The sequence below is a fragment of the Phodopus roborovskii genome, unplaced genomic scaffold (genome assembly GCF_943737965.1).
Source record: "Phodopus roborovskii unplaced genomic scaffold, PHOROB, whole genome shotgun sequence".
Lineage (NCBI taxonomy): Eukaryota > Metazoa > Chordata > Mammalia > Rodentia > Cricetidae > Phodopus > Phodopus roborovskii.
Window position 1 is genome coordinate 11,886,576 of NW_026125052.1, and position 18,481 is coordinate 11,905,056.

Here is an 18,481-nt window from a genome sequence, read left to right on the forward strand (position 1 = left end):
GTTTAACCTGAAGAGTGCAGAAGGGCACAGGACTGTTGACGGAACTTCTGGGAGTCACCCCATATGGCAGCAGTTAGGTCATTGCAAGAGTGAGTCTTTCCAATAGAGTGTGGCCGCAGAAAATCAACTCTGAAGGCAGCATCTAAGGAGAGCAATGGAAGGAGACTTTCTGGCAAGAATAACGGGTGCATCGAAGAACTTGGAGGATTGCCAGGAGCAAACACAATAACCTCTTTTAAAGCAGAGGAAGCTGTGGCTGAGGGGATAAGAAGCAGGATCTTGTAAGACTCAGCGGATCCTGATCAGTGATGTGGCTCCGCCAGATAACAGTGTTGTAAGCCTGATGACCTGAGTTCAATCCCCAGAACTCACATGGTTAGAGAGAGCTGGTTCCCACAAGATGGCCTCTGACCTGCACATGCGAGTGCATATATGTGTACCTACACACACATGCACACACAAAATAAGTAAAAGAAAAACAAATGCAAACTTATTCTTATTTTTTGTTCATGGGTATCCTGCCCTAAAGCACAGTTGCACCACATGCATGCAGTACCTGATGTAACCAGAAGAGGGCACTGTACCTGCAGTTACAGACTAGCTGTCATGTGGGTGCTTGGAACTGATCCAGGACCTCTGGAAGAATAGCCAGTGCTCTAAATGGCTGAGCTATTTCTCCATCCCCAAATGTAAAAAAAGAAAAACAAAAATGTAAAAAGATGCAAATCCAGACTTTTAAAAGCTCTTTGCCTTGCTGTTCTTGGAGGTTGTGTGTGTGTGTGTGTGTGTGTGTGTGTGTGTATCTCCATGGTTTATTGTCCTTTGGGTATAGTGTGTGTGTATGTGTGTGCACATGATTGATGTCAGGTGTGTCAGTCCCTCCCTACCTTGTCTTTTGAGGCAGGATCTTCCACTCAGCCTGACTGGTTTGTCTATACTGGCTGGCCAGGAGGCCCCCCATATCCTCCTGTTTTGGTTTGTTCATGGCTGAGACTACAGGCATGAAGTCCTTCCCCTAGTTGATTTACATGTGTTCTGGGCGTCTGGCTCAGTTCCTCATGCTTACACAGCAAGTACATTACTGACTGAGCCATCTGCCCAGCCCCTGATTGGATTATTATTCATCTCCAGGGCTGGGGATTGAACCCAGGGCCTCCAGCAGGCTGGGCAAATGTTCCTGGAACCATGTGTTGTCATCTTAAAATGGACTCCTGGGGCTCAGTATAGACAAGCTGGTGCTGCTTCTCCTGTTCTGGGCCACAGTCTACATCTACTCTGCCTTCCTGTTGTTGCTGCCATAACAGGCCATTATCCACTGGTCCGTGCAGGGCCTCGTCAGCACCAAGGTCCTCAAACATACTTTGGAAAAGACCAGAGGCCACAGGAGGAGAATGGAGACACACAGGAAGAAGAGCATCCTTAGGGCATTCAAAGCCACATGCCTCTGCATTTTCTGAGATTTCAGGGTTACAATTGCTGCTCCCCCATATCTTATTCTCAATGTCGTAAGTCACACAGATGAGTCATTAAGCTGGTTTACTCTCAATTTATCTTGTGAACATAATAATAAAAAGATTGTTATTAAATCCATGTGACTTGGGTAATGAAAATGTGGGGGTTCAGGAGGTGCAATAAAATCTCTTAATTAAACTAGGCAATGGCCATTAGACCACTAATTAGTGTCACTTGCTTGGTAATTGAATAGTTAGTATGAAAGATGACTTTTATTAGTATTCCCCTTCATCTCTCCCTCCTTCTCCTCCTCCTCTTCTTATCTTCCTCCTTTCTTTCTCCTTTTCTCTCCTCCCTCCTCTAACCCTGGGGATGGCATTCAAGGTCTCGTATACAACACACACGTGCTCTTCCTCTGAGGCATACCCCAACCAACCCTATAACATTTGTTGTTGTTAGTGGTGGTTGTTTGTTTTGGTTTTTCAAGACAGGGTTTCTCTATATAGCCCTGGCTATCCTGGAACTCACTCTGCCAGCCAGGCTGGCCTTGAACTCAGAGATCCACCTACCTCTGCCCCCCCCCCCAAGTGCTGGGATTAAAGGTGTGAGCCACCACAGCCTGGCTTACTATCTGGGTTCTAAAGATGAGAAACCTGGCGCCAGGTTGGGGTGTTGCACAAACTTTAACCTCAACACTGCTGAGGTAGAGGCAGGAGGGCCTCTGTGAGTTCCAGGACAGCCAGAGCTACATAGGGAGGCCCTGTCTCAAAACAAAACAAACAACAGACATAAGAGAAGAGAAGCTTGACCCAGGGATGTACAGTGACTTTCTCAAGATCACAAAGTGGTAATTGACACACCAAAAATTTTAACCCAACTCAGTCACATTCTTCGTCCAATTTGGCACTGCTACCTGGCATGGAACCCAAAGTGATTACTTAAAAATACAGCAAACTATGCTTCCGGGAGAGTACAGGCATGGTGACTTTGGGAGGACAGCCTGGACGAACCACGAAAGTGTGGAGTCTTGGTAGATGAGGTAGATAAGATTCAGCCAAAGCAACCAAATTCAGCATTTGGCTACTGACAAGCTCACCCGCGGCCACACAGTGACCCCTGCCGACCGCGGGAGGAAAAGCAGCTTCGGAGACTCAGCGCCCTGACCTAAGTAAGCAGCCACAGGTTTGCTTCTGAAAATCTCAAGACCCGGGTTCTGGCTGGGCAATTTGGTGATGTTGCACTGTGGGTCCTACTCATCTTTCTTTAATTCCCAGTGTTTAGCTCACATTTAGCGGAGAAGAAATGGAGATGGCTAGCGTAGTCTGAAAGCTGAGAACACTGGCTTCCCAGGCATTTGAACACAGTTCTGATGACAGGGAAGAGAGAGCAGGGAAGAGAGAAGGGTCTTCAGTGAGCAGGTGCTGTGGAAGCAAGCCTTCCAGACCAGATCCTAGCCGGGCTCAGGAGGGTGACAGAGAACGTGACAGACATTTCATCGCCTCAGCCAGAGAGCAATAGTGGTGTGGTCTAGTGTGTTCAACCACATTGAGGCTGGGATTAGGCCCTGGAAGTGCCCAGACATTGAGAATGAAGGAAAACAGTATTACTATAACCAGGTAAATTTTTTCATACCAAAGAAATTCAGGAGGCTGAATTTGTAGCTCAGTAAAGTGATTACCCAGCATATATGAGGCCCTGGGTTCTGTCCCCAGAAGCACACAGAAACAGTATCGTGATGCACACTTGTAAGTAACCTGTAGTCACCGCCGGGAGATCTGGAGTTCACAGTCATCGTCGTCATATTGAGTTCAAAGCTAGCCTAAGTTACATGAGACCCTGTAGAGGGCTGGGTCAAGAGGAAGGACAAACATAGGAAGGGAGGGAGAGGAGAGGGAGAAAGAGAGAGACCTGGGAGGGAAGGAAACTATTCACATTTCTTCCTAAACACGGGAAAACGGGACGCACTCTCTGGACCATCAGAGAAGGTTGAGATACATTCCAGGGCCTATGTAATAGCCTGAAATCAGTAAAGGGACAGAAAACAGCCCACTAGCCACATGAAGAGGTGAGGGAAGAGGGTCCCTAGCACCCTGTGTGGGGTGCAGCATCCTCCCTGTCCCCAAACCTGCATACAAACAAAGACCATAAGGTCAGGGGTGGTGGCACGTGCTTTTAATCAAGTCCTCATCCTTGGTCGAAGGTCCTGTATCCACTGAGCCATCTCACGGGTTGTCGTCACGTGCGCCCCCCCCCCCCCCCCCGTGTAATAGAGTAATAGTCCATTGTGTGGATAGGTTGTATTTCGTCCACTCACTAATCAACTTGGATGGCTAGGCACTTGAGTTGTTCACATCTGTAGACTATAATTAACATAGCTGCTATGAATGTTCACACACGACTTCTAAAATAATTTATTTAAAATTTTTATTAGGGTGGGGAGCTCAGTGGTTAAGAGCACTGGCTGTTCTTCCAGAGGACCTGGGTTCAATTCCCAGCAGCCACATGGCAGCTCACACCTGTGTGTAAGTCCAGTTCCAGAGGATCTGACACTCTCATACAGACACACATGCAGGCAAAACACTAACACATATGAAATAAAAATAAACTAATTAAAAATTTTATTTGTGTGTGTGTGTGTGTGCATGTGCACACGTGCATGTGTGCATGCTGTGAGTGTGTGGAAGCTCTCAGAGACCAGAGGACAGCACCAGGATCCTCAGAGCTGTAATTACAGGAGCTGTGGGCTATCAGACACAGGTGCTGGCAACCAAAGTCATCCGGAAGAGCAGCAAGTGCTCTTAATCACTGAATCCCATTGCAACCGTCCGTTTTCCTGGAAACTAGGAGTGAAACCTTGGTCTTATAGCTCAATATTTATGTTTTTTTTTTTTTTTTTAATTTTGAGACAAGGTCTTGCAATGTTTTTCTGGTTGGCCTCAAACTTGTAATCCTCTGTTGTTGTTGTTTTATCTAAGTCACTGTATTACCAGTAAAGACTCAGGAGTCAGATATTGGGGTGCAAACCTAATAGATAAGAAGCAGTAGAGGAGCGACCATCTGTCCGTCTGTCCACATTTCCCAGACTGAAGAAAGTGCAAAATCCCTAAGTTTCTCTCTACTCCTTCCTGTGCATCTTTTCTATCTGTATTCCTGGCTTCTCTGTGGCTGATTCTGGTAGGCTAGTCGCTGGCCCCACCCCCTGATTCAATGTTAACTTTATGAACACAGTCTCTGGGTGCCACAGTGTGATCACATGTCCTGCAACAATCTCCCTGCCTCTGCTGTGGAGTGCTGAGATTACAAGTGTGTGCCACTACCAAGCTTGTGCAAAAACAGTGCAGAGGCTCCCTCGCCTTGTATTCTTGCTGAGGCCATTTTAGGCTTGACTAGGGTTTGATATCCTTGATGAGAAGCCCCATGTAATAATTCTTTCTCATCGGAACTTTGAGCTTCCAAATAATGACCCAGAGACTTACTGATTATGAAAACTTGGCTTTAGCTTAGACTTGTTCCCAGCTACCTCTTACAATTTAAATTACCCATTCCTATTCATCTATGTTCTTCCACGTGGCTTTTTAACTCTCCTTCATTTTATATGTCCCACTAGCCACTAGCTCCATGTCTCACTGGCCTCTGCCCCTCTCTCCTAGAAGCCCCACCTAACCTCTTCATGCCTAGCTATTGGCCATTCAGCTCTTTACTAAACCAATCCAAAGGCACCTTGGCAAAGACACATCTTCGCAGTGAGCAAAAAAGATCATCCCACAACAGCCCCAAGGACAACTATCCAACTCTAGTCTAGGAGCCCGAGGTCAAGATGCCACTCTAGCTTATTTTAGCTTCTGTTACACTACTTGCTTGTGTGAATTTCTACTCCCACAGCTGCCAATCCAGATGCTAGGATGTGGGTTTTACCTTCAATCCGCCCCCCCCTTCTGGACCTTGTTCTGGAATTACACTTAATTACTTGCATCCTGAGTGTAGTCCCAGCCAGCTGTAATAAAGACTTCAATTGACTATAAACTGTGTCTGAGTGGTCATCTCTGGCAGGTTCTACATAACAGAAGTGTCTGGACATGCACATTTTAATGAAATCTTTCCTTTAGATGTTTGTTTCATATCTAGGAAACCATTGACTAAGTCAAGATGGTGAAGGTTTATGCCTGTGTTTTCTTTTTAAAGTTTTTTCTTTCTTTCTTTTCTTTGTTCATTTTTGGTTTTTCAAGACAGGGTTTCTCTGTGTAACAGCCCTAGCTATCCTGGAACTCACTCTGTAGACCAGGCTGGCCTTGAACTCACAGAGATCTTCCTGCCTCTGCCTCCCAAGTACTAGGATCCAAGGCATGTGCCACCACTGCCTGGCTATAGTTTTATTTCCAATATTTAGACCTCTGATCTATTTTTAGTTAACTTTTGTAGATGGGGAGTGGAGCCCACATTTATTCTTTTTCTTATAAATATTCGAGGGCTCCAGAACCATGTTTTGGGAAAAGCAAACAAAACTTACTTCATTGAATAAGGTGTTGACACTATGACCATAGACTATAGATTTACCTCAAACCCTCAATTTTATTCCATTTATCTTTGGGTCCATCTTGATGCCAGGACTACATTGCCTTGATTCCCACATTGTTTGGGATTGGGATGTGTGAATTCTCCAACTCTCTCTCTCTCCCTCTAAGATTTCAGCTAAAGCAGGGTGTTGTTCTTTTGATACAGTTATAAGAATAAAAGCTGGAGAAGGGTGGGAATAGTGAGTGGTCCCGGGCGAGGGTCCCAGGTGAGTGGGGTTCCCAAGGTAAGGCACCACGTGGCAGAGCATAGCAGGTTGCATAGCCAATGAGGGTTACCCAGGCGGGAGGGAATAACACACCTGGCAGACAGAGCTTAAATGAGGAGTTTATTTAGAAAGGGGAGTGAGGGGGAAGGGAAGAGACATAGAGGCACAGGGAAGAGAGAGAGAGGAAAGAAGAGGGGGCTAGCTGGTGGCCAACCGAAAGCAGGAGAGAGAGAGAGCAAAAGAGAGAGAGCAAGAGGGGGGCGCTCCTGCTTTAAAAGGGAAACTGAGTCCCCTGTGCATCCCCGTAAAGAGTGACATAGCGGTGACATAGTCATGCCTGTCCCGCCCATCGTCAGGGGGCGGGGTCAGCAGACTGTGGGGTGGCATGGCTCACACCTTAAATCCCAGTACTCATAAGTCAGAGGCAGATGGATCTCTGTGAGTTGGAGGCCAGCTTAGCCTACATAGTAACTTCCAAGACAGCTAGGGCTACATAGTGAGACTCTGACCCCCCCCCCCGCCCCGCCTCGCCCGCCCTGCTCCCTAGATGCAAGTAGAGAGTATCTCTGCCTTAACACTAACCTTTTTCTTTCCATTCTATGAGTATGTAATTGTATCATTCCTTCTGTATTAAATAAATCTTTGTGCTAGATGGACATTGCAATTAAATGACCCCAACGAATTAATAAACTGTAAACATGGGAGAGAATCTGGCACCCTCTATTGTGAGTTGTTGTTTTAAGCATAAAAACTTAAAAAGCATCTTTTGAAGCCTCATTATCTGGGTCCGAATATTGGCCCTGTCATTCCTTAATGGAATGATCTGGAACCAGTAACAACTTTGCCAGTCCCTAAGCTGTACAGTGAGATAGCTTCACATGGCTGTTGTTGGAAACGGAGTCTGGGGTGTCCCCATTGGTGAACCCTTCCATGAGCGTAAACAGGGCTTCCTGGATGGGTGGGCACATGCCTTTTATCCCTCCGCATTTAGGAGGCAGAAGCAGGCAGATCGCTCTGAGTTCTAGGCCAGCCTGGTCTACAGAGTGAATTCGGAGACAGCCAGGTCTATACAGAGAAACCCCATGGGGGGGGGCAAACAAAATCAAAAAAGGGCGCACGGGGGTGGGGTGGATGAAGTGGGGGTTGGGTGCTTACTGGCCGCCAGACACCGTGTCGAGTCCTACTCTGGTCTTCGAGGTCAAGTCAAGCAGAAAGCGAGTTGGTGAAAGTCTGAGGCATACCTTTCTCCCCATGCAGCCGCACTTTTCTATTTTAAGAATCTGTTTCTGGACCAAAGTAGCAGCTACGTGGCAGCTCACCTGACCCAAAACGAAAGCTTCGGACTGGCGGACACTGTGGCAGAGATCCTTAATCCCAGGAACAGGCACAGCTTTCTGAGCTCCGAGCACCCTCTAGCGTCCGTCTACGGAAACGCCGGCAAGCACAAAACCGCCCCAAAGTTCTGTTATTACTGGCAGAATTTCTTCATCTGTTAGCTTAGAACTACTTGGAGCTTAGCTGCTTTCAGCTCTCCGTTGCAAATCAGCGTTGAAAGCTTAAAAAAATAACAACACCTAGTATTTCTGAGCACTAACGATGTCCCAGACCCTGAGTTAGTTGACTTAACATGGCTCACGAGAATGGTTGAGTATGTATGTGATATGCATATCGTGTAGCTATTAAGAAACTGGGTTAAAGATACAGCTGAATTAGTAGAGTATTTGCCTAGCAGTCACGAAGATCTGGCTTCGGTGCCAGCACCGAATAAATCACTGGCCTGTAATCATAGCACTGGATAATAGAGGTAGGAACGCCAGGAGTTCAAGAGCATCTTTTGCTATGAGTTTGAGGCCATACAGGAGACATAGTCTCAAAATAGCAGAGAAGGAGAGGGATAGGAGGAAGAGGAGGAGGACAGGCAGCTGCTGGGAAAGCCAGTAGGAGGCAGAGGCAGAATTCCACTCACATGGTCATAAATTCTTTGGTCTATTGTCAAGGGAACAACAATGATGGGAAACTAAGATAGAGCTTATTAAATTTCTCCTGGCCACTTGGGGAAATTTTTAATTTGAGTAAATTGAAATTTATTTCAAAGCATAAAGTATGGAATTCCAGGTTCATAATGAAAGAAATAAAAACAACACTGGGTTTCTAATGTGGTAGTTTTGACACATTGATGAGTTCAAAAACAAATTAACGGAAAAATATTAAAGTTGAATAAACTAAAATAATGTAGTGGATTGCGGCTAGCGTTTAAATATTGAAATAAGGGTGGAGAGATGGGTCAGTGCTTTCTGCAAAGGACCCAGGTTCAGTTCCCAGATGTCTTGGATTCTGAGGGTACCTGTGCTCATAGGTGCATACTCTCAGTCATGTATAATCCTAGCACTTGGGAGGCAGAGGCAGGTGGATCTCTGTGAGTTCGAGGCCAGCCTGGTCTACAGAGTTACTTCGGGACAGCCAGGGCTACACAGAGAAACCCTGTCTCAACGCCCTCCCCCCAAAAAAAGTTGAGATACAAGAGAGCAATAAATCATACTAAAGTACACAGTAACTTAATTTCTCTGTAACCCAACTTTTCTCTTTCTTCTCTCCCCAAATACTTCTTCCCACTTCCAAATAACATCCCACTGGTGATGGGATTTCATGGGATGATTCTGAGGGACACATTCAGTCCACAGCAATTGTCAGTGCCCATAAAGATGGCTGCACTCCATCTTGGCACAAGGACGGAGTGCTCAAAACCATCCTCAGTGAAGAAGAGTCTGTTTGTTCCGTATTCATGATACTGGGTCCCCCTTTTTGGATAAGGTATATAAGAGTGATGAAAAATAAACTTGTGGCATTTCAGTATCGATTGGTATGTACTCCTGACTTTTATCTTTTCTTTATCATCTATAGCTAGCCTTTCCCTTATCCACACACCTCCACTCAGGTACAAACTTGGGGCCACTCAGATGGTTCTCACTGCAACTCCACAAAGACAGCTCCCAAAAGGCAATGGGTAAATACTGTCTCCTGCATCTTTTCTTTGTCAGGGAAGAGTCAGGCTTCCTGCCACCATGCAATGTTCCAGGCCTGTAGAGGTTGCTGATAAGGATGGGGTGTAGCGCCCAAGCTACAATCTGTTCCACTAATAGTGCGAAGGCCTAGAGATTTAAATAAAAGACAAGACAGTGGGTCATTCACGTAACAGGAATGCTGGGATGCTTCTGAATGCTGTTTATTGAGGGGAAGGATCAGGCTTATATACTGACTCACAGCACAGTGGAAAACTATCAAGGGGCTTATTTCCTCCCCAGCAGATGTGTGTTAGCAAATCAGGCAGAGTACCAAGAACCACTCTGGTGCAAGGTGTTCCAGCTAAAACTTCAGAATGTTCCAGCCCAGGCTTGCTCAAGGTGCCTCTGGGGTCCATGCAGGGCCCTACAATGGAGGAACTGCTACGTTTATGTTCTGTCACTCTACACACATGTATGTTGTAGACCAGCATAGGTGGCTTCTATGTTCATCCTCTGATAGCTACATACCAGGCCATGATGGCTAGTTTGTGGGCATCAACTTGACCGAAGCTGGGGGAGGGGAGTCACCTGGAAAGAGGGAACCTGAACCGAGAAAATGCCTCCATCAGATTGGCCTGTGAAAGCAATTACTTATATTGTTCTATTATCAAAACTCTGGAGCCAGATATTGGGGTAGAAGCATGATTGATCAGGGAAGCTGTGGACAAGTGATCACCTTTTCTCGTCCATCCAAAAGAGCCCAAGAACCTTCTAATCCCTTCCCTACTACTTTCTGTGTCCCTCTATATGTCCTTGGTTCTCCAAAACCTCTATGGCTAATTCTGGTCAGCTAGTAGCTAACTCTGCTTCTGATTCAAGGTAAACTTTATAGGCGTGCCAGAATCTGGTCAAAATTCCCCATAACAGGCCTATAGTCAAGTTGGTGGGACACTCTCTTGATTAGTGATTGATGTGGGAGGGCCCAACCCCGCTGTGGGCTCTGCCATTCCTGGGCAAGGTGGTCCTGGGTTGTGTAAGAAAGCAAGCTGGTGGAGCTGTTGAAAGCAGCTGGTAAGCAGCGCCCCTCTGTGCTCTCTGCTCCACTTCCTGCCTTCATGGCCCTGCTTCAGTTCTTGCCTTGGCTTTCCTCAGTTATGGACTGTGGGTTAGCTGTGTAAGCCTGTAGCCAAATCGTAAAAACCCAGAGACAGACATTGGGCTTCAAGCTGAAGATCAGAGAAGCAAAGCGCCAGCCACTACCTCTTACTTCTACCTCAGATTGAATCCAGCTGCATCTGTCTCCACCAAACTTCAGACTGCCTCAGACTGACCTGTCTCCCCCTGCCTTATATTCCTCTCTAGTGCTGGGATTAAAGGTGTGTCCCAAGTGCTGGGATCAAAGGGTGGCCTTGAACTCACAGAGATCCACCTGCCTCTGTTTCCTGAGTACTAGGATTAAAGGAAGACACTGCCTGTCTTCTGTGGCTAACAGGTGGCTTAGGTATGTGACTAACTAGTAGCTTAGTGTGTGTGTGTGTGTGTGGCTAACTAATGGCTTAGCTCTGCACTCTGATCTTCAGGCAAGCTTTATTAGATCATAAACAAAATGTTACAGCATAAGCCAAATATACCCTTTCTTCCCTAAGTTGCTTTTAGTCATGGTCTTTGTCACAGAGTTAGAAAGCAAACTAGGACATGTGGTGAATGAAAAACAGAGAGAGAGAGAGAGAGAGAAAATATGTTGGACACTGTTGTTGCTCCTGCTGGAGTTCAATCTCGCCTCAGCTAATGGCCTGTTGGGCATAGAATTGCCCCCACCTTGACCACTGATTTGGACATGCAGTCCTATGTGCTTACAGGAGACAAATATAGAAGACTGCTTGACCTTGCCAAGTCAGGGTAAGACAGCCATTCTATTTCCCTGCTGTTGTTGTGGTCTGTCAAGTTCTCTTGGCCTTAGCCAAATCTGGGTGTACCAACGTCGCTGTGAGACCTAGGGTGACTGTTCAGGTGGCTTACTGTTTCTGTCCTTGCTGCACCTTTTGGAAGTTGTCCATCCGCATTTCCTGTCTACTCTAGTATTGTTATTTTCCTTCTCAGGTCTTGATGAGGTTGAAGATTAAACTATCACAACTATTATTCTCTCTTCCTAGTTAGATATATTAGGTACTAGACTTACGTTTTCCAGCTTAGGACAACTCTATTGTAAACTCCATTATGCCCTCACCCTACGACTAGATATGTAGGTCATTTTGTTCTCGATTTTCCTTTTCTTAGAGCACACTTGTTATTCACTGTTTTGTATATAGTTTTGTATTAAGCCTAAATCTTTTCTTTAGACTAAAAGGGGAATTGTAGTGAGGTAGTCCTTCTGTAGCACTGACCATGCCCATTGGGGGGTGGAGTGATGGGCGGAGGTGACCTGAGGAAGGAGGTCGGAGGGGGCCAGGAAGGCGCTCTCTTTTCTGGCGTGACTCGGACAGGAGAGGATCGGGTTGAATTTCCTGGTGTTCATCTGTCTAGGTTGTAAGTTATTTCTCCCTGAATAAACATCTATTCGGCCTATTTGTTTATCCTGATCCTTATTTACCGCAATAAGACTGAGATCAGCCACTTCATTAATTGTGATCCACACATGGCTAGGATTCTATTTCTCTTATGTATTTTGTTATTTCTCTAGCTTCTAGTGGACCTAGGAGATACTTCAGAATGTCGCCAGACCCTGACTGCTTCTATTCACTTATCTTGTTCTCTGCTCGGACCACAGCAGTGTCTTCCCAAATGGTCTGTCTACATCTGCTTTTGTCCATGGGTTCACACAGTGGAGTGATCTTCAAAATTTTCATTTCTTGCTTATAAATTCTCAGTGTCTGGGCTGGAGAGATGGCTCAAAGGTTAAGAATGTGGGTTTTTCTTCCAAGGGACCCAGATTCAGTTCCTAGCATCCACATGACAGCTCACAACCATCCAGTTGCCCTATTTGGGCCTCCTCAGGCAACACACACACACACACACACACACACACACACACACACACACACAGCACATATGTATATAAAGGCAAAACACCCATACACATAAAAAACAAAACCTCTATGTCTTCCATTATACTCAAAATAAAATCCCAACACTCCTCCTTGCTCTCCAAAGTCTAAAATATCTGGCTTCTGTCTAGTCTATATGTCATGATTCAGGTAAACAGAGCTATGTAGCAACACCTTTTTTCCAACAAAAGTAAAACAAATGAACAACCGAAAAACCAAAGATACAAACTTAAGCGCATCAGTAAATTTCTAGGGATTCTTTGATAAGTTGATACTGTATGCTCTTGATGTTGTCAAGAGCCTGTAGGTAGCCTTCTAAAACAAAGAAACAAACAAATGCAAGTAGACCAGCAGGAGTAGGATGGAAAATCTGACATGTAAACAAAAAAAACAAAAAAGGCTTTGAGAGTTTCATTACAATGCTGGAGACCAAATACAGGGCCCTGCACATCCTATGCAAGGTAGGTACTACCGAGCCACATGCCACATTCCCAGCCATTAACACACACTTTAAAATACAAACCAAGGTAGACTTCAGAGCAAGGGACATAGCCAAAGATTGAGGGACATAAAGGAACAAAGGAGTGTGAAGCATAAAAGGGTCATTTCACTAGGATGTCCCAAATGGGGACATACCTAACACAGGAGCTACAAAATACAGAAAGCACAGACAGTAACAGAACAAAACAAGTCACAGAAATCCCACACATTTCTCCCCATAGTAGATAAAAGAAAACAAAAGAAAGTCAGCAAATACATTGTTGCCCGATAAATAAAAGACCCAGAGACTGATATTGGGGTTCAAACTTCAAGCTGAAGATCAGAAAAGCAGAGCAGCTGGTCACGAGCTTTTACTCTACCTCAGACTGAAAGGTGATCCTGGCTCCACCAAACCTCAGACTGGAACCTCTCCTCAATGTGACTGGAGAATGAATGCCTGATCTGAGACCTTGCTCCTGTCTTATATACCTCCGAATGATGCTGGTATCAAAGGCATGAGCTCGGTTACTCTTCACTCTCAAGCAGGCCATGGTGGCCTTGAACAAACAGAGATCTGTTTACTTCTTAATTCTGAGTCCTAGGATTAAAGGTGTGTACTACCACTGCCCGATCTCTATAGTTTGAGACTGACTTTGCTTTCTGAATCCTCAGGCAAGCTTTAATAAATCATAAATAATATATCACCACAATATATAGAAAATCTGAACAGAATTGTCAACATTATTAATTAACATTTACAGATACACTCAGCAGCATTCGAATGCCTGTTTTTGGCAGGGGTGCTGCCACCAACAGAGTCAGAAACTGCCAGGGGCAGTGTTCACACTACAGTTCCAATTCTGGAAGGAGCCTAGGCAGGAGGAAGGCTGCAAGTCTGAGGCCAGCTGGGGCTACATAGTGAATGCCAGCCAGGGTAATACAGTGAGGTCTTGTCTCAAAAATGGAAAATGAGCAAATAAACAAAACCAGACCATAATCCAGCTCTCAGAAATTGGGGAGCGGGTGGTGGTAGGAGCACCAGGGTCAGGAAAGCTTGGGCTCCTTGGAAAGTTGGAAAGCAACCTGGCCTCCACGAGAACCTGTCCCAATAAATACATAAACAGAGATGGAGGAGGGGGAGGAGAATGAGCTGAGCCATAAAACAATTCTCAACAAGTTTGAAAAGATTGAGACTTACAAAATGCATTCTTTGATCAAAACAAACTTAGACTAAGAATCAGCAACATTAGGGAAAGCAATCTGAAAATTAAACTACCCATCTCCAGACAACCCAAAGATCAAATATACCAACTGCAAAAGAAATTAGAAAATACCTTGAGCTGAATAATAAGCTGTAATAGTAGAACTTACCCGTGTGTGGGTGCTTGAAGGGGCACTGTAGCCTTAAGTCCTCAAGCTGCAGAAGAGGAAGAGGGAAACCTTGACAGGCATGCTCTATCTGTGATTGTAGTTTCAGAAGTTAGAGCTGCCTCGGTGGCACACTCCTTTAATCTCAGCACCTGGGAGACAGAGGCAGAGGGATCTCTGTGAGTTCTAGGTCTGCCTGGTCTACAGAGTGAGTTTCAGAGCAGCCAGGCTTGCCCAACACCCACATTAGGAGGTTCACAACTGGCAAGAACTTCAACTTGAGGGCATACCCTCTTCTGGGCCCTGTGGGCATCTGCATTCACATACATGCTGCATTCACACCTGTACACACAAATGAAAGAGAAATATTTCTTAGGGCTGGAGAGATTGCTTGGTGGTTGAGAACATTTGTTCTTGCACAGGACCTGAGCTTCACTCCTGATATCCACATGGGACTGGGAGTGGCTCACAACCATCTGTAACTCCAGTTCCAGGGGTTCAATATCCTCTTCTGACCTTTAAGAGCACAAGAAACGCACATGATATACATGTAGGCAAAAACGCTCATACACATAAAACAAAGTAAATCTAAAAAAATCCTTAAAACTTAAAAACAAATCTTTAAGAGGTCATATCTGTGTGTGGTCTCTGTGTGTGTTTACCTGAATGCATGTACATGTGTGTGCTTGTGTTGGTAGAGACCAGAGGTTGATGGTGTCTTTCTCAATTGCTTTCCACCTATTTATTTATCTATTTATTTATTTATTTATTTATTTGAGACAGGGTCTCTCACTGAACCTGGAGCTCATTGATTTTGCTGGACTGGCTGGCCAGAGAGCCTCCAAGATTTTTGCCTGCCTCTGCCTCCCTAGTGCTAGAATTATAGTCACAAACTGCCCAAGCTTTTTACTTAGGTACTAGAGGTCTGAACTCCTGCCCTTAATGCTTATTGGCTATTTTACCAACTGAGCCATCTCCCCAGCTCCTAGGAGGCAATTTTTGTTGTTATTGTTTTAGCGATTTATTTATGTACACAGTGCTCTGCCTGCAAACATGTCTGCATGCCATATGAGGGCATCAGGCCATAGATAAACCACCAAGTGGGTGCTGGGAATTGAACTCAGGTCCTCTGGAAGAGCAGCCCGTTCTCTTAACCTCTGAGTCATCTCTCCAGCCCTTTTGTGGTGTTTTACCACAATTTTTTTTTTCGAAACCAGAACATTTTATTTTATGACTGACTGAAATCCTCAAGATGAAGTGGCTGCTGCAACAGTGGCCCTCCCGGGTTTAGGTGTTGTCCCTTCACGGAATCCATGTCTGAATCTTCGATAGACAATCTTTAGGTGCCTCATACGCCCAGTCCCGGTAGTGTTTCGCCTCTTAGCCTTGGCACTCCAGTCATACTTTCTCTTGCGCTTGGCAGGGTAGCCACATTTGCCACAGGTGGACTTCTGAAGGTGGTAGGCCTTGGAGCCACAGTGGCGGAAAAAACGTGTGCGTCTTATTGCAACGCTTTCCAAAGGATGATGTTCCTTTCGTCATCTTGCTTCTGCCGCCGAGGCCAAAGAGACCGGAAGAGAAAGCACTTCTGCTACTTTCTGTCTTACCACGTTTATTTTTTTGAGACAGGGTTTCTCTGTGTAGCCCTGGCTGACCTGGAACTTGCTCAGTAGTTCAGGCTATCCTGGAACTCAGAGATCCACCTGCCTCTGCCTCCCTAGGATTAAAATTATGCTAGGACTAAAAGTGCTAGGATTAAAGGTATGTGCCACCACCAATGGGCTTACCATAATTTTAAATGCATAAAACCCTCTAGTGCATCAGAGTGACTAAAACAATCTTGGTCACCAATTCCAGGCACTGGAAAGAATGTAGAGCGATGGTTTCTTTCAGACCTTCCTGGGGGGATGTAGACTGGTCAACTACTTGAGAAAGCTGTGAGTTTCTAGCAAGGATAAACACATCCCAACCCTGTAACCCAGCCCTTCACTTCCAGATCTCTAAGTGCAGGTGTCCATCAAAATACATAGACAGAGGTCTGAGAAATCACGGTGAAGTAGCTAAGAGTCCGGGTGCTCTCCAGAGAACCTGAGTTTGATTCCCAGCACCCACACTGTGCTTCATAACAGTCTGTCACTCCAGTGCAGGGAATCCAAAGCCCTCTTCTGACCTCTGTGGGCCCAAGGCATGCACATAGTGTACAGGCATACATGCAAACAAAATACCCACACACACATACAAAAACAAACAAACAAACAAACCACAAAGACAAGAATATTTCTGAGCAGATTTTTCATAATAGTCTAAAACTAGAAATAACCCAAAAGTTCACCAAGATCTGGTGGGTAAATGAGTCCTGATGTAGTCGGATAGTGGGATATGGCATAACAGTAAAATGAGATTAATTACTATAAATTAGAACCACATAGATAAGCCTCACTTCCCATTTTGAGCAGATGAAGCCGACATAAAGGAATATAAACTCATGACTTGTTTCTATGAAGTCCAAGAACAGACAACACTAATCTAAGATGATAGAAGATGGTGATGTTTACTTGAAAGGTAGACATTGAATGGATGTTGTTGGCTGGCAGGAGCCCCAGGTACACCCCTCTGATAGGCTGTAGGCACCGAGATCTGGACCATCACTACACTGACAGTAAAAAGTACTGAAAAGAAAAAGTTAAAATAGGAATATTCATGGAAGCAAAGCTGTACTTTGTTAGCCAGGCATGGTGGCACAAGCTTTTAATCCCAGCACTCGGGAGGCAGAGGCAGGAGGATCTTTGAGTTTGAGGCCAGCCTGGTCTACAAAGTGAGTTCCAGGACAGCTAGGGTTAAAGACAGAGAAAACCTATGGTGGCATACACCTTTAATCCCAGACAGAGACAGGTGGCTCTCTATGAGTTTGATGCCAGCCTCATCTACAGAGCTAGTTCCAGGACAGGTTCCAAAGCCTGTCTTGAAAAACCAAAAACTGACCAATCAACCAACCAACTAATCAAACAAACAAACCAAAAAACAAAAACAAAAAAAATTACTTAAAAAAAAAAAATCAACCCAAACAAGGGTCACATGCATGCTAGGCAAGTATTTTACCATTGAGCTGCACCCCGGCCCTAATTTGGCATAATTTGCCACTTTGATGTGCCATTCTTCTAACAATTTAAGATGGCCATAAATACAAAACACACTATATAACTTGCTCCCATTTTATAAAGGCAGAAACTGAGACCCAAAAAGAAGAGAGCTCTGTGTGGTGGTCTGATCTGTAATCCAGCAGGCCTTAAATTCACAGACTGCCTGGGTTAAGCAGCTAATTTCAGACCAGGCCAACCGGGGCTACAATGTGAGGCTCCCATACTGACAAGTAGGAAACGTGGGAGAAAGTGTGGAGACTGACCAGTAAATGGAAGAGCCAGGTCTGGAATAAGAGTTGCTGTCCTCCTAGACAAAGGCTGGCAGGAAGAGGCCTGACTGAGTCACACTGGGTCCCATGCTGGCTGAGGAAGGAAGTCTGAGATCTGTGGAAGGGGCAATCTTCAGACATCATCTTCAGCTACACAGCATTTCAGTCCAGCCTGGGCTACTGGAGAAGGAGGAGGGGGAGGGGGAAAAAGAGGAAAGGAGAAAAGAAACTGAAATCTCAGAAGAGAGGCAGCTGTGTGAAAACTTGGCAGCTGGGAGTTGGGAGGCTGAAATTCAGGCTAATTACAGAGAAGTTGGAGCCACCGCTCGCTCGGGTCTCAAAGAGAAATGTTTTAAAAAGGTTCAGAACTGCAGGGTCAAAATGCAAAGAAGTCTCCACAGCTGGTCTGGTTAAGTTGAGCTTTTAGGTTCTCTCTTTGACCTTGGCCAAGGTCGTTTCCTCTGAACTCACTTGTGTTGATGAAAAATAATTTCAAAAAGTGGGCAGATGTTCAGCCTGGTGCTACCCTCCAGACAGGAGCTGCTGTGTCTGCGTGGAGGGTGGGAAGTCTCTAGTTGAGCGTGTTGAAAACGGGCTGCAACAGGCCAGGGTGGGAGGGTACGAGGTGTGTGTGTGTGTGTGTGTGTGTGTGTGTGTGTCTCGGGGCTGGGGGGGACGGGGACTTAGAGGAGGTTCCTGCTCTCTGAGTCTGTCCTAAACGGGAATCTGTCGCCTCCCGCCAAGGTCTGCACTCTCTCTTCCGGGCTCTTCGGGTCTTGCCCCTCCCTCTCACATTCCCAACTCCCAAGGACAACTTGTGGCTGGCTTCAGACGCGGCGCTTGAGGCTTCCTTCTGTTCCCCCCTACTCTGCTGCTCTTTCTTTTAGGCTCCTTTTGTCTATTTCTGCACTTGACAATTTCTCCCAGAACTAACTTGAATCTCTCT

At 45.5% G+C, this 18,481-nt stretch overlaps 1 protein-coding gene and 1 pseudogene across 1 annotated transcript in view; both read right to left on the minus strand.

Moving 5' to 3' along the window:
* Cdk5rap3 (CDK5 regulatory subunit associated protein 3) overlaps window positions 1-18,481 on the minus strand; it is a 720,787-nt gene that overhangs the window by 64,017 nt on the left and 638,289 nt on the right. The window lies entirely within an intron of this gene.
* On the minus strand, window positions 15,374-15,698 carry LOC127214815 (60S ribosomal protein L37-like; annotated as a pseudogene).